Raw genomic sequence first — 15,170 nt, 5'->3', positions numbered from 1 at the left:
TTTTTTTTTTCTTCTTTTAGTTAATAAAACTAATCAAAGCCACTTTTTTTTTTTTTAAAGAAAACAGTTTTTCAAAGCTTCACTACTTAATTGGCAATAATGACAAAATTCTAGGCACCTGAAAATAACACAAAATTGATTTCTGTGATGTAAACTCAATTACCAATCGCACATTTGATATCTGAATCTCTATTTTTACCTTTTGAAATAGATTACTAAGGAAAACTGAACTCATGTTCTCATCCTGAGTTTAATGTTATACAAATAGTAATTTCCCTTTAAAATGCATTAATAATTTTATTTGTTTTTGACAAAGAATTTGGAGGCCAAGGTAGCCTGTATGCCAGTGTGGTTCAGCATGAATATACATACATGGTTATCCATTCCTCAAGGGAGTCTGTTGTGTAACTATTATCTTTTAAGACTCTCACTACTGTTCTGCATTTCCAATGGCAATTTGTGTCTTATAAACTAAGAATACTGGTAACAGATAGAGTAAATAATTACATTTTATAGATAATATTGTCCTGGCAGGTAGCTGTTTTAGCAATACTCACTGAGGTGTTCCTTAAGCAACAAAGATCAAAATTGTGTCTATTTGTAATGGGACACACTGTGCAAATGCGGAATGAAAACATATATATATATATATTTTTTTTTTCAGATAATTTCAGTGTTCAAAGTTGCTTATACTTACAAGTCCTATGCCTAGGTAAAGAACTGCATTATTGCTATAATAATGAAAATGGGGTTGAGAAATGATGACGTAGAAGAGGCTACCTAACAACTCAGCTGTAACTCTGAGGGTCACCAGGATGAACCAGGCATCTTGCCTTCAAACCAATATAGCCCTGTCAAGTTGGAGCCACAGCCTGAGCACAAGGGCTGAAAACAGTGCCAAGGTGCTGGAGCACAGCTCTGGGAAGAGCCTCGCCTATGCTGATCTCCTGAAACTCAGCAGGTGACAAGGGTGGAGAGTGCTCCACACACGCAGGCTGCTTTTCCTACCAGTCCCTCCCAAGCACAGGGAGAAAGAGCAAGAAAGTTTCTTGTGGCATACCCTGACCATTCTCTCCCTTCCCCATCCTTGGGGGCAATTTCTAAGTGCAAAAAGAAGAAACACAACAAAGTGCAGTAGAACAGGAGAGCTTTTTGAGTTTATATTTTACTATTGAAATGGCACTAGAGGAATTCATACAATTTATATGATAAGAGCACCCAGTTGCCACTGGGACAGGTGCCATACAGAACAGATAGAAATCACAACTCTGCTTATGTTCAAGTATGTCTGTGTACAAAATACCGATTTCATTTTCTTATATCTTTTCTAAATTTAACTGCTTGGGTTGAACATACTCCATGCCAGGTGTCTGCCTCAGGCTGTTTTTTTTTTTTTTTCTCTCTGTTTGTGTCTATGTTTTTGTTTTAGGGTTTTGACATTTTCAGCTAACATCATTTAAACATTCCTGAGAGCCAGACCAAGAGAAAATAAACTTCTTTGCCTAACTGTAGAAAAGCCTTATACTTTGAAGCAAAGCTGTAGAGCTTAGCAAGGGAGTAATTTTGTGTCAGAGATGTACCTTCTGCTTCCCTGTGAATACGTGCCACAAACTGGAAGAGTTTGAGGTGCCTCTTCAAAGTCTAAGCTTTCACACTTGTGAGAGTTTAGTGAAAGGTTCAGGAAGAAGTATCTGTACAAACAGCGCATCACTCAGTGTGCCTAAGTGTCTCTCAGCTCCCAGAGCTTATCAAACTACGGAACTGCCACTCTTATAAGAGAGACAGAGCATCCTCTATCTCCCCTTTGCCTCCCACCCCACCACTGTTGCTTGTGGCAGGACATGGAGCTGCTCTCAAAGAGGCACTGAGCCACCCCCACTATATCAGCTGAAAACTGGGAGACAGTTTTCCTGTAATTACCAATCCCAAACACTCTGAATGTAGATGGAGCCAGGGAACTGGAGCTGAGTGCACAAGGGAGGATGGGGATAGGAGGGCTCTGAACGCTGGGTCTGAGCCAAGCAGGGCCGCTGTGACCCCAAGCACTCTCTTCTCCCTCCCCACCAGCTCTCCAAGAGACCAAGCACCAGGCCCGGTACATCTGTGTGACAGGGGGCTATGCTCCCCTGGGACATTCTGTGAAGGGAAATGAGAGCAAAGAGAGAGGTTTGATAGGAAAATTGGAATTTGCTGCACAAAGAGAGCAGGAGGAGGGGAATGGCTTGAATCAGGGCAGAGGGTGGCATGTTAGAAAGAATCGTGAGGAGGGGAGAGGTTTTGATTTGGGCAAACATCTCAGGGTGAAAAACTAGGATTTATTGAATAGGAAGACTAGAAATGAGAGACTCACAGACTGAAAACTGGAACCGGATAAAGGCAGTGGGAGAAGTCACAGAACCAGGGATGGGGAAGATCCAGGATGGGGGTTGACAGCGACACTGGGAGAGAAGGCTTGGAATTGCTAGGAAGGAAAAAGCCATGTTTGGGGAAATGGGCAGAAAGAGTCCATGTTCCTTTGGCTCTGGAGGTTGGTATGGTCACCGTCACTACAGTTACCGTCAACCTTTGCTTTCAACAAACTGATGTGAAGCCCAGAGGCAATGTGTCTCCTCTTTTTTTGAAGGAGGCTTATAGGAAGGGAAAAAGAGATATGCTGCCATTACTGGGTAGTTTACACAGCAAACATCTGTGCAGGGGAGCTAGCCATTCCAGTACAAAGATAAGACACGTTGCATTTGTATGGTAGACTTTTCACTTTGAGGATCCTATCTTTTTGTGAAACCTGAAGGAATTATGTGCACAGAAAGGCCTGCATTATAGGAACTGTCTGGACATTTCAATGGTAAAGACTCATGAACTAGGAAATGGCAAGCTAAGGTTATCTGTACTCTGTGTGTGTGTGTGTGTGTGTGTGTGCGCGCGCACATGATCCTTACATAGGTACATGGTCACACTGTTTGCTCCAGGGGACATAACCCTTTTTCATTAAAGAGGATCTAACTGCTGTGATTACAAGGTGGGAACAGATATTATGGAATAGACCCCAGTAGTTTTGCACTCTGCAACCGCTACAGAAGCTGGGAAAGCAGAGTACATATGCAAGAAACAACAGTAGATGTGAAACTTTCACCAGTTGTTATGGGAGTCACCACTGCCAGAAAGAACTGATTTTTTCTCTTAGATACTAAGTAAATTTCTAAAACCAAACTAGGCAGTTATTATTATTTTTTTCCCCAGTGTGATAGGCTCAAAAACCCACCCAAAGCTTAGTTTTCTTCAAGTGACAAGTGTCATGGCTGTTATTGACATCAATCAGAGCTCGACCTGAATATATTGCCACTGGGGAGATGAGGAAGGGTTGACAAAATACCTGTAGGGATAGTAAGAGTCCTGTAGTGCCTAGTAGAGGGCTGCCTGTACTTCTTTAAGATGAGTGTAAAAAATAACCTTTTTTTTTTCTTTTTTTATGGAGACAAAATATATGACAGAGTCATAGCCATCACTCAGAACAAGCAAAGAAACTGCTTCTACAACCATTTGATTTCTATGAGGGAAATAAGGCTGTCAGGATAATAATAAATAAGATTACACCAAATAAATATGTGGCTCTGTCTACTCCTAATGAAATAATATACTAGACTCTTCTCCCCAATTAGCTAACTGTTCAGCTAAAAGATGGGTAATAATATAAATTTTCATAATAATGTCCTCAGACATCTCAAATTAGGGACCCTTTGACTTTAATGTCTTTGTGCCTTAGTATGAAATGTGGACAATAACGGACAATAATGCTCCTGTTGTGAAGGCTATTGTGAAGATAAATACATTAATGCCTGAAAAGCCCTTAGGAACTGCAGCGATGAGTGCCACAAAAAAAGCCCATGAGGAAATGAATGATTCCATCTTCATATCAAGGTTTCAATAGTGTGCAGCAAGTAAGGCCTGGGGCCACACACTGAACAAAAAGGATAAAACAAAACACTGAATAGCTTCTTGTTAAGTGAACACTATTCATCTAGTGCAGCCTGTGAGACAGAGGTCCTGTGGAGAAATGGGTGCGAACAGATAATTAAAGATTGTATCAAAGTGTATACGTACAATGGAGGTGAGAAGTTTATGCCAGCGACCTTAATCCTGGCATTTCATAACTTCTGCATGCATGACTCGGCAGCCTCAGTAGTGCTGTCTCATTTTTAACATCATTTTTTAGGTACAACTGTATTTGTGTCTGCTTAAATTATCATCTGCTTGTTTCTGATGTTAGGCTTGTTTGTGTGACGCTTTCCTTTGTCTCATCCCCTGTATACGGAACACTTTGTCTAGATATGCAAATCTTTGCAGCCTGACCTTGAGGAATAGTAGAAGTTTGTATAATTTAGATTAGTGCAGTAATTGTTTGGCCCAGATGCCAGGAACATCCCCAAGGGTATTTAGCATTCATTCAGAAGATGTAGCTGTTGCTTCGCAACTTAAGGTCAGGACAAAAGTACCAGTGTGCAGCCAAGGGAACACGCTCGGAGGCAGCAGCCACCAGTGACTGATGCAGCACAAAGCTGTCGGCCACCAGAAACGCTGTGGGACAGTCTGGATGGTCAGAGCAGCCTTTTCCAACAGTCCATAGAAAACAGGCTGAAGCAAAGTCATCAAAAAGTACTCTTGTGGGCTTCAGACGGGACCACAAGCAGTCCCTTTTGCTTCCTCTAACGTGGCCTGCCTGACAAAGCAGGTCACTTCTGTTCTGCCACCCATCCCTAAGTGAGTGGTATGTTGTACATGGTAGCACTGATGTTGTTGGGGATTATTTCTCTGCTTTGGGCATACAGTTCTGAAGTGGAATCAAATTTAATCATAAACCTAATGTCTGCTGTGTATTGTATATAGGTAAACTCAAAGACCACCTGAGAGAAACTAAAAGCAAAGAGCCATCCAAGAAGGATTATAAGATTATATTCTTAAATACACACCAAGATACATTAGAAAGAGATGTACACCATTTTCTTATTTTCATCTACAGGCGATATAATGGATTACCTAGCCACACATTTCCCTCATTTAATTCCTCGTGTATTACCTGATGTGGGAAACCACATGATAGCAGAACTCACTGAGAGCTGAGGGCGAGTGAAATCGAAGATGATTTTGTATGAAAGGAAGAGCTGGAATGTCTCTCCTAAAAGATGAAATAAAATCACATAGAATCATAGAATATCCTGAGTTGGAAGGGACCCACAAGGATCATCGAGTCCAACTCCCGGCACCACACAGGTCAACCCAAAAATTCAGACCATGTGACTACATGCACAGTGCAAACGCTTCTTAAGCTCCAACAGGCTTGGTGCAGTGACTACTTCCCTGGGGAGACTGTTCCAGTGCGCAACAGCCCTCTCAGTGAAGAACCTCTTCCTGAGGTCTAGATCACTGTCCAAAATGACCTGTACCAGCCAGAACAGCTACAGTGCTGTGTTCTGGGTTACTGTATCATGTAACCATGCTGGCAGGTGTGCAGGCCATAAATGCACTGACAAGCACAGTGCTCTGTAAGCTTCTAAGGTCGTTGAGGAAGGGATGGAAACAGAACTGGCCAGGGCAGGATTCAAGAGTTCAAGGATTCTGGAAGGATTCAAACAGTTCAAAAGATTCAAGAAGGCACCTTCTTGAAGATGCCAGCCAAAATTGCTCCCTCCAGCTGGCAGCACTGAGCGGCACAGACACTACGGGCAGAGCCCATTCTTTGGATAGGGTGCTTACTTGGTTTCGGTGTCCCAAACCTGGCAGAGCTGCTTTTCACCTGCTATTAAGCAATTTTCAGAGAATCACAGAATCACAGAATGTCCTGAGTTGGAAGGGACCCACAAGGACCACTGAGTCTAACTCCTGGCTTCAAGCAGGCCCATCACAAAATCAGACCCTATGTCTGTGAGTGTTGTCCAAATACTTCTTGGACTCCAGCAGGCTCAGTGCCATGACCACTGCCCTGGGCAGCCTGTCCCAGTGCCCGACCACCCTCTGGGTGCAGAACCTTTCCCTAACACCCAGCCTGACCCTCCCCTGTCCCAGCTCCATGCCGTTCCCTCAGGTCTGTCTTATATTGACACAGAATTATCAGAGAGTGTCCAAAGGAGGGTTACAAAGACGGTGAAGGGCCTAGAAGGCAAGATGTATGAGGAGCAGCTGAAGAGAGGGTACTGAGAGGCAAACACTGATCTCTTACTTCTGGTGACCAGCAATAGGACACGAGGGAATGGCATGATCCATTAACCTCAGGATAATGAGAACATTTTGAGGGATCGAGCAGGGCTACCACCACTGTCTTTCCTCAGGACAGGGAACTGTTTGCAAACAGCTGGTTCAGGCTGGAGTTGGCTGGGCACGGAGCTGCAGCTGACTGATGAGCTCCTCCAGAACTGATGGGCACTTCAAACTGGCAACCTGCTGCTTTAGGACATGGATTACCTTCCTGACAGTGACTCTTTGACCAGGGACAAATGGATTCTGTCCTTAGTGTAAGTGAGTGCCAAGGCTCTGACAACCATGCTGTGTTGGTTAAGGATGGATAGTGCCTACTATCAAGACAAGGTCAGCATTATCTGCTATTGCAGCAGTTGAACAAGTGTTGGGGAAGAGAAGTGAAAAATATAGCTCTTTCCCAGTTTGTTTAACATCTTTTTTTTTTTTTTAATCTGTGTTTGTACCATTTCAACAATAGTGGCAATGAGTTAAGACATCTACAGCACACAGTGTCGTGCTGGGGAATCTCCTCTCCCTAATGAGCAGTACAGGACAACCAGACAAGCAGTCATATTCCAGAAAATAACAAATTTTTAGTTTCTGGCCTGGAGGAGACTAGAAGCTTTATTGAATTAAGGCCACACTTGTACAATACCTATGACCCACAGGGACATGGCTCCAAACACAATACAGCTGAGTAATTAAATGTTAGTTCAAAGTCAGAAACCACAGCAACTATAACTTAAAATCATTAGAAGGGACTAGGGAGAACTTCCTCTCCTCTATACATGTGAGAGTGAAATTACCTATTGATGAGTACAATAAAGTCTGATTCAAACAGATGCAAAAATACCTAATGTACTCATTATCTCAAGACACTCGGTGATTAACTACATATGTCCCTTTTGTTATAGAAAAAAAAAAGTAGCAGCTGTATTATGCATTAGAAGAACTCAAAGGCAATAAAAATAAGCATATCCTTTTGTTAATGTTTCATGTAACAGCCTTCAGACTTTCTAAGGAAGTATAAACAAATGGTATTCAATCAGCTCTGCAGAAATAACGCATTTAAGCCAAGATCAGGCATATTCTTGTCACTGCTCCCCTCTAAGGTTTGATTAAGAGCAACCAAGCTGGTTTTTCCTTCTTTGCTTTACTTGAGCTCAGTGCTGTTGCTAAGTGGACCTGCATGCCCAGCTACCACCTGTCACTGAGTCCTGTGAATTCAGTACACCATGTCGCTAAATGTGAATTATTGATAGGCATAAAACTTGGTTTAAGGTAACTCCCTAGTGGTGACTTTCTGAGATTTGTCTTTATTTTTTTTTCTTTGACTCACATGGTTGCATTTACAAATTGCATGCAGTTCTATTACTTAAAGAACAGCTGAACCGGTTCAGTCTCATCTCAGATTTTTCACTCTGAGATAAAAACCTGTGTAACACGGCTCAGTACAAAGCAGACTTCTGGTCATTCGTGAGCATTGCTGTGGAGCATTGAAATTTATCTGAATGTCATCATTACTGTTATATCAACATATACTGCTGCAACATAATATTAAGCAATGCAATGCTCATTGGACATACACCCTACAACAACAAAGCCTATCACACATTCATTACAGTAGAATCTGAGACAAGAGTCTTCACAACTGAAGATGGGAATACTGCTGCAAAAGAATTGCAAACAATCTCCAGCTTTTCTTGTTCCTAGAATTCATCTTTTTTTTTTTGGTACATTTGGGCTGGATATGGCATTTTCAGGGGGCAGTGCATGAAAATGCTGTCTGCTTTTGGAGAACTGCTTCATTATGTCGGGCAAATACCTGAACTGTGAAAGAAAGGCCTCAGTGTCACATGTATGGCACATACCCATTGTCAGGGTAAAAGGGAGCGACTGTGACAAATGAGAAGCTTTTTGAGCTAATTCGTTTTCTGTGTAGTCATCTCAGAGCCAAGAGGCTCCAGCTGGGACTGGTGCCTGATTATGCTAGAAGCTGTACCAAGTCAGACAGCATCTTTCTCTGAGCACCTTAGGGGCTAAGCAGACAATCAGTCAACTAGTGAAAGAAAAGAACTACAGTTGTTCCTTTCCAGCAAATGAGGAACTGAGTCACAGAGCTAAAAAAAGGACCCAGCCCTCAGCTGCTATAGATTGGCATGATAGGATTCAGGGCAGCACAAATACAAATTACAGCAGTTGAAGTAAACTCTCAAATTGCATCTATAATTTCTGAGACAAATATAATATGTCCAAGTAAGATTTAACCATCCTCAAGCAGCCCAAAGGAGGAAATGTACTTAAAAATATTGTACTTTGCATGTCTTGTTTGACAAAATCCACAGCATAAAATGATGGTGCCGGTTATCAAACTAGACAAGCACAGAATGAAAACACTGCGGCATAAACCAGACAGCTCATTAAAAAGGCAGGGTGTGTACTGTGCAATCACGGACAAACAGACGCCCACCTTTTCTAAGAGGTGAATGATTTTACTTATCATTTTCTTAGTCCCAGAGTAACTGAAAGATCTGAAGAAATAGATTAGACTTTATAATGAGGTCTGGGAAGGGGTCAAAGGAATGTTTCAGGGACGTTCAAAGGGAATTTACACACCCGCCAGGATCTTGAAAATATTTCAATGGAAACTTCTGGGTTATAATTACACAAAACAGTGCAGCACTTTCCCCATCTCCTCATCACCCTTTTACATAAGCACTGCATACATTCACATCAAAGGTGTTTCCTCTTCAAAATAAAAGTAGTGTATTTAAAATGCAATATATTATTATTCAGTCTACAAATACAGTACATTTCCATTAGTTTTGCTTTGTCCACAGAAAATGGTAACATAAAGAAGCGGATGGGAAGAGGTATGGAGGTTTCATGCACAGGTAACTCTGAGACTGCTTTGGTATGTATTCATGTGCCTGCCAAGAAAGGGACAGCTTCACTCGCTGGGACTCCATTTTTAGTTGCTGTTCCTGAGCAGTCAAATAGACCATTTCTGGTCCACGAACTTGTCCCTGTCAGTACAGGATAGCCAGGAAATAAACCACTCCCTTGATACCAGTTACAGAGAGAAGATACAGGAAAGCTAAGAGGAAACAGAAGTCTGATGGGGAGAAAGAGAAGCTCAGGAGAGCTGCGTCCAAAACAAAAAGAAGCAATACTTGACCACCCCAAAAACCACTGACTCTCAGCGAAATAAAACAAAGCACTTTGGGACCAAGAAATTCAATGCAGATATAAATGTAAGACTAGCAACTGTGGAGGCATATTCAGGAACAGCATCATTTCTAGGATAAGCAAGGCCTTTGAACCAGCAGAAAGAAATGTCATGGTGCCAACGACGCCATGAGAAATGTTATCATCTCTGTTGGACAGTGCTTAGGAATGTACTCAGATCTGTCATTTGAACTTGTATTAAGTGTAAACAAAGTAAATCTGTAGATTAAGAGTTGTTCCCATCTAGTCCTAATTCACTTTCATTTTTCATGGCTATTTTTGAATATTTTATATCATTGATACTAAAGAATATTTGCACGATCCAAAGAATGATGAGGATGTAGAAAGGATATAAGAAGAGGGGGAAGTCTTTCCTATGCAGGAGACTTTGCAGGACGGAAACTGTGACTTTCTGCAGAAAGGATGCTCTCACAATTACCCCGCATCAACTTGTCCCCTTTTCTTTCCCCGCAGGCCATGAGAGGTAAAGCACTGTAGACCCAGCCCTCACCACAGGGGTCTTCAGCAAAAATTGCCCGATTAGCTCAATATAAATTGTTTAAAATACTCACCCATTTTTGTAATGCTGTTTGACAGGCATGTCTAAAATTGGCTAGTGAAAAGCAGCGTACTCTGAGTGGAATGAAACACTCTACGTAATATCAGAAAAAAACAGTTCAAGGTATATGGCTATATGGCTCCTCTCTGTGAAATCCTGCTACCTGGCAATGGCTAGAGATTCCAGTAAAGGAACTTGATCTGCTGTTGGTTTTATCAAAGGTAAATTTCCATCTATCCTGGCTCCTTTGAAACACCTGCCATTGGTCACCTGCCCTTCTGTCTTGATTACTGTCTTGAAAGGGCAAGTAGTAAATGAATAGAAAACATAATGATGTACAAATTGTTTGGTAACTTCACTAACACAGAAGTTTTCTTATGGGTTTTGATTTTTATTTTATTTCTGTGTTTGCAAATGTTACAAACCCCAGCACAGGTATGAAGGAAACTACTCAGATATCCAAGTACTCACTTCAGAAGTTTTCATAATGAATGGGAGACATTTAGAGGACCCTTGCAGAAACCAGCTCCAACCAAACAGCACGTAAATTGAGAAAGAAACATATTGAAGGCAGGCTGACAAAAGGGTTAATCTTTTTTTCTGAGCTGTTCATTCAAAGTTTGTTAACTTCTGTGTGAACAAACTATTGGTCGGTAGTTTTTGCTGTTGCTTGTTAGGAAACAAGGAAATTTATATATCACTCTTGAATCAAATGTACAGCTGGGAGGATCTATTCTGACAGGAATGACAAATTATTTTGTTCATCTTGTTTTGTCTATGAACACAAAATCATATATTGCTTAGCTGCTTCAAAGAAAGCCTACTATACCTATGTATTCTGTTTAAAGTGTAAATCAGTACTCTCCTCTCATTTGCAAAAATGTAAATTAATTCTGTCAAATTTCTGAGTGTAAAGCCAGTTAAAAGTTACAAACAAATTAGGTTTGCAAAGTTAAATAGATTTTCTAAAACCAAAACCAAAACCAAAAAACCCTCTAAAAGTCAAGTTTTACCCAGTTTGTGTAGACAAGACTATTTCTGCTTTATTTGAGGAAGTTATACCTCTTTGTATGCACTCGATGTTGTTTGTTTTTTAATGTACTCACATTGCACTAGATTTTAATCAAAACATCTTGTCCACCAGTGTAAAAATAGGATAACTTGAAATAAATGGATCTGTCCCTGCTTTATACATCTGTTAACAAGAACAGTGTCTGTTCCATTTTGCTGCTAAAGTTTCTGTGTTAAACATATACAATACATAATTAACATTACAAAGTAGATAAATTAACGACTTCTTTTTTATGGAAATAAAGAACTAGGAGAAAAAAACAACAAAAACACCAACAACAAACAACAACAAAAAACACAAAGAAGAGCTTAAGGACTGTTTTTCTTCTGCTAACCTTCTAATTCTCTTATGAATACTCTACCAAAGATAGAAGACCAGATGTTCTGCAGGAAAACAAAACACCATAAAACACAACAAAACTGACAGGCTACCCATGAAATATGTTGCTTTTTAAGTGCAGTAGCTAGGAGTGGTCTACAGCTACATGTTCCAGTAATTTACATACAAAAATATTATGAAAAATGCATTTGGAAATGGGTTATTATTATTATTTTTTTCCATCTGCTGATATGCTAACACCACATAAGGAGAGATCCAGCACCAATCATAAGAAATGTTGTTAATTACCCAACTCTCTTTGACCTTACTTTCTTTAAAGTTATCCAGAAGGGCAAAAATCTATTCTCCCTATTCACAACTTTATTCCCATTCAGTATTAATGGGATTACGTTGCTAGTCTGGTTTTGGATGCAGAAGTAAGAGATTTCTCAAAGAATCATAGCCATAAGCAGTGCCTGGCTTATTCTTAGGTAGATTTTAGATCACTTAGACATTGCATTTGACTGTACCATCAGATAAAAAGTTGCAGTAAATCATAAGAATGGCAAGAATTTACACTAAAGGATTTACACTACACTACAATGTGCAGCTCCACAGAGATGCTGAAAAACTCTATGATCTCTCAGAAGTCTGAAAAAAACTGTAAACGCTCACAAAAGACACTATGGGAATGAAACAATCCATCACCCCTGGACCCATGAGATTTAATAATCCAGCCAGCGCAGGCTCCTACCCATTAGCAAACTTACTAAGAAAAATGGCACTAGAAAAAACACAAAACAAAACAACAACAACCACAAGGTAGTACATAGGCTATTGCATGATCTGCTGTCTACTTGCTCAGATGTGGAATGTAGGATTATAGATTCATTTTTCATACTCGCTCTTTTAGTTAACAGCTTTTCCATTACATATGGATGTAAAAAATGTGTTTTTTTTTTTTCCTTAAAATAGTAAAAGTTCTAATACATGATAATAGCATTATTACATATCCAGCTTTAATATGCATGGTCTTGCACTCGGTCTGAAACTAAGGCTGAAAATATATGATGCCCCTGTACAGCAGTGAATGCTATACATGCCAGAAATATACAGATATTGGTGTCTCAGCATCTCTATGATCAGGGCACGCACAATTCAACACGTGAATATGCCTATCCTTCATCACTTTCATACTGTGGAAAATAAAATTAATAAATAAAAACAACCTTGTAGGGCTATTTCTTTCTTACTACAAGCAAACACATCCCTTAAAACTGATGCTCAGCTGCACTGGACTGAATTTGATCTGTTGTTTCTCTGAGAGAAAATATGCAATCTATTTTAAAATAAGCAGTCTTTGTCTTTTCATTGGATAAAACGTCCTGGCAATCATCCACTGGAATGGAGACCACAGCACTGCTTCTCAAACACCCTAGAATGTGTATTATCTCTGATATGCTGTCCTAGACCCTGTGAAACTTTCACACTGCAGCCAGCCAGCAGTGGGAGAAGTGGTGATCACCCTACCTGTGAAAGTCAGAACAGTCTGAAGGTCTCCTGAAAAAAACACTAGCAAAAAAAAAAAAAAAGGTTCCCTTTGACCAGCTGTGAAAATAGCTGAGAAGGAGCCTTGCAGATCTGCAGCTCTGGACTGAAGCCATGCCACCCTCACGACATTTCTTCTGCATCTGGCTTAAGGGATGGTTCTTCTGAGCTTGTCACGTTGGGTCTGCACGTCCTTGGTGGAGGGAAACTTGCACTTCTAGGGCCTGTGGCATCTCAGGCTACTGTAGATGTTTACAGGCACTTCAGCTATACTTCAATCTGTCCATCGACTATAAAGACACACTGATTAAAATGAGGTGAAGATGTGTACACAGCAGACATCTAAAACAGGTAGTCAAGGTCACTTTTTCTTTGTTCCAAGGAGGGTGGATATGAAGTGACGTGTCACAGCAAGATCGGCAGAAGAAATGGGAACATGGCCTGAGTCAAAAGCTAGGCACATTGTCCATGAGGTCCTGTTGTAGTCCTGCAGCCTTCTCTATGATTCATTTTCTAAGGTTGCTTTAATATCTTTATTGTCATAACTTTCACATTTACATTTCAGTCACAAGTCTCTGCCTTCTCTGTATCTCATCTGTGCTCGTCTCCCTGACTTGTCCCCTGAATATCCCATTTATCACTCAGACTGAAGGAGCCTTTCCACATTAAAAGGAGAGTGAGGCTGGGAGGCAGACAGAGTTTGTTGCAGGATGGAAACCAAAGGTAAAAAGTGCATGTACCCTTAAGCATCACTCATGTATAACTGTCTGTACAAGGTTCATCTGTCTGTGTTCTCTTCACTTGTCTGCCTGGCTTATGTCTAATTGAAAAAAAAAAAGGTAGCCCTTCAGGGCAGGGACAACTTGGTCCTTTATTTCTATTTTTGTTTGTTTATGCTGTACAGGGGACCTAGATAAATATCAAATGCTAATGATACTAAGCAGGCAAAGCTGTCCCCTCTACAGTTATGTGATTATTTTTCACAGCATTGAGAATGGATTTCCAAATTCCATTGGTTTTCTCTTGCTGCTAAACTGTCACATTTACAGTATTAATGCTACCATTCAAATTGACAGAAAATGTTTGTACTCAAAAGCTAGATGAAAATTCATTTGTGATTTTGGTTAACATAGCCTCAAACAGAAATTGTACCACTTAATGCCAAGAATATATTTTTTTTGGGGGGTGCAGGGAGAGGAGCTAATTTTACCTGTTTGCTGTTAAAGCTCAGTAAGTCTGAAAAATATCTGGAAACAGACAACACTATAAAACAGAATTTCTGGAAATGTTTAATTCTAAAGCATGCTTCTGTCAAAGGATCATGATCCTGATCATTTTCACTTGTGATTTAATACTCTGCTGTCTCAACCTGACTTTATTGCAGAACTGCAATGATGCTAGAACTACACTGTAAATAAACATGCCAACTTCGTTGCGCGTTCCAAATAAATAACTTTAAATAAATAAATAAGTCCATCCCACAATCATCAGTCAAAAATGCAATTAAAAAGAACCTCTCACTTTGTTGTTGTAAAAATATGAAATAGTACTCAGGACAGGCTGTATCAAATAAAATTCCCTATATTCAGCAACTCCAAGGTTGAAGTAGTGGAACTTCACTTTTCAAAGTCAGAAGGATGACTTAATAATTATTTGGTATCAAGACAAGTCTGTTTCTCTACATGGCATACAATATCAAATTCAGTACGGCTTGATACATCATGCATTTTCATTCACGCTTTCATTACAGCACTATGAAGTACAATCATTTATTATACATTCCCTTGAATCTTTTTGAAAGAGCAAACAAAATGTAAAATACAGAGAGAGAGAAAAGAAAGCAGCAGAAAACTAGAAACTGAAACTGAATTCCATTTCCCACCCTTGCTGCCCTAACCATGAACATCAGCGAGTGCTGAACGATGGTGGACACTGGGAAATAAAACTGAACTGTAGGACTTTCTATAGCTGTAATGTCCTAGCACAGCGGTGATAAATTCTGAGTGCCACCACAGTGTCACCTCTATGATAATCACTCAAGCAATAGATATCTCATTAAAGAGAACTAAGTGTCTCAGAAACGGTCTTTACTGGCAGGGTTAGGTAATAATACACTGGAGAGAAAGGACCCATCAGTTCTCAAATTCTTTGCTAAACTTCAGTTTAACAGTCTAACGTGCCCAGAGTTTAACAGTCTAACGTGCCCAGGACTAATAG

General features: G+C 40.3%; 1 protein-coding gene across 10 annotated transcripts in view; it reads right to left on the bottom strand.

Moving 5' to 3' along the window:
• The window catches only part of TMEM117 (transmembrane protein 117), a 221,893-nt gene that overhangs the window by 29,502 nt on the left and 177,221 nt on the right, over window positions 1-15,170 (bottom strand). The window lies entirely within an intron of this gene.

The sequence above is a fragment of the Anser cygnoides genome, chromosome 1 (assembly GCF_040182565.1).
Source record: "Anser cygnoides isolate HZ-2024a breed goose chromosome 1, Taihu_goose_T2T_genome, whole genome shotgun sequence".
NCBI classification, from domain to species: domain Eukaryota; kingdom Metazoa; phylum Chordata; class Aves; order Anseriformes; family Anatidae; genus Anser; species Anser cygnoides.
Note: the sequence above shows the minus strand (reverse complement) of the source record. Positions and strands in the feature narration are given on the sequence as shown.